We start from the raw sequence: 2,009 nt of genomic DNA, 5'->3' as shown, positions 1-2,009 counted from the left end.
GGGATAGATACTCAGGTGGAGTGGTCTTCAGACGGCCCCTCCTTCAGTTTCTGTCCCTCACTTTGTCTCCATATTTGCTCCCTTGAGTATTTTGTTGCTCCTTCTAAGAAGGACCGAATCACCCCCACTTGGTCTTCCTTCTTTATGGGCTTCATGTGGCCTGTGAGTTGCATCTTGGGCATCTCAAGGTTCTGGGCTAATATGCAATAATCACTGAGTGAATACCATGTGTGTTCTTTTGTGATTGGCTTACCTCACACAGGATGATAATTTCTAGTTCCATCCATTTACCTAGGAACCACTCAAATTCATAGTTTTTAATAGCTGAGGAATACTCCATTGTGTAAATATACCACATTTTTTGAATCCATACCTCCGTTGAAGGACATCTGGGTTCTTTCCAGCTCCTGGCTATTATAAATAAGGCTGCTATGAACATAGTTGACCTTATATCCTTGTTATTTGTTCGAGCATCTTCTGGGTATATGCCTAGGAGTGGTATAGCTGGATCCTCAGGTAATGCTATGTCCACAGAATTCTATGTCATAGAATTTGAATTACTTTCATTATTTGAAAACATTTTTCAAACTTTAAGATGTTAGGTTAAGTAATACTAAGCAGTATTGATTAATTCCTACTATTGGAGACAATTACTCAGCAGTCTTGTCAAACAATGTTTTATGTTGATGAGTCTTCACTATATGGCCAGAGCTTAGGAATCTCCTGGTCTAGTTCAAGAATTGATAAAAGATTGGCTAGTTCTTCTTTGGTAATAAGTCTTTCCTTTCAAAATAGTATTTATCTATTTTGTTGTTGGTGGTGGTGTTGGTGGTGGTGTTGGTGGTGGTGGGGGGTGGTTTTGGTGTTTTGCTGTTAAATCCTACAGACCAGAATTCCACTGACATTTAATGATTCAAATCATTGATATTGTCGGCCCCTCGATCATTGGCAGGGTGGCAGTTGTGTCTCATGTGCCTCAGTAGGTGCCAGAGAAGAGAGAGGCTATATTTAAGCTCAGTGTTGTGGCCTGAGATCATCTGAAGAATGAAGAGTATAACACAGGACTGAAGGAGCTGAAGGGGTTCTCAACCCCATAGGAAGAACAACAATATTAATCAACCAGACCCACTAACCCCAGATATTCCAGGGACTAAACCAGCAACCAAAAAGTACACATGGAGGGACTCATGGCTCCAGCTACATATGTAGCAGAAGATACTCTTGTGGGGAAATCAATAGGAGAGGCCCTTGGTCCTGTGAAGGCTCCATATCCCAGTGTAGGGGAATGCCAGGGAGGGTAGGCTGCAGTGAGTGGGTAGGTAGGGAACAGCCTCACAGAAGCAGGGGTAGGAGACATGGTAAATAGGGATTTTGTGGTGGGTGGGAAAACTGGAATGGGGATAATATTTCAAATGTAAATTAGGAATGTTTCTAAGGAGGGGGAGAAACTAAAACACATTGTAAAAAGTGATCCTGAAATGACCTAGTCCTGTGTATATCTAGATTGGATTCAGTGGTGAGAAGCAAGCTGGAAACAAGTCAACCCTGCCTGTGACAGTGGACCATGGTTAGAAATGAGCCTTAGACAGAAAACTTCTGAATGGGGCAACATAGGCAGGTGCAGGCAAGGAGAAATCGGGAGAGAACCACCAGTCCAGAGACAGGCAGCCTGGACAGAGTTGTAGCCTGAGATGATGATCAGTCCAGCAACAGACCCAAAGGGGGCTCCAGATGAAGAGGGGAACCCGAGGAAAGACACTATTACTGAGGGTATAGAGTGCTCACAAGAAAGGGTTGTATCACGACTGCCCTCTGAAAGACCAAACAAGCACCCTGAAGTATCAGTTATAGATATTTACACTCAACCAGTGAACAGAAGCTGCTGACCACTGTAGTTGACTTAGTGAAAAGGTGGAAGAAGCTGAGGAGTAGGGTTACCTTGTAGGACAAGCAGTATCATATAGCCTGGACCCCAGTGATCTCTCAGACCCGGACCACCAATGAGTTAG

At 43.6% G+C, this 2,009-nt stretch overlaps 1 non-coding gene across 1 annotated transcript; it reads left to right on the top strand.

Annotated features, from left to right (window-relative positions):
• Nucleotides 1-930: 930 nt before the first annotated feature.
• On the top strand, nucleotides 931-1,061 carry LOC114640470. The gene has a single exon (XR_003714147.1). It is a non-coding gene; the product is annotated as a small nucleolar RNA SNORA17 (small nucleolar RNA).
• Nucleotides 1,062-2,009: the final 948 nt, after the last annotated feature.

The sequence above is a fragment of the Grammomys surdaster genome, unplaced genomic scaffold (assembly GCF_004785775.1).
Source record: "Grammomys surdaster isolate TR1022 unplaced genomic scaffold, NIH_TR_1.0 125825, whole genome shotgun sequence".
Lineage (NCBI taxonomy): Eukaryota > Metazoa > Chordata > Mammalia > Rodentia > Muridae > Grammomys > Grammomys surdaster.
Note: the sequence above shows the minus strand (reverse complement) of the source record. Positions and strands in the feature narration are given on the sequence as shown.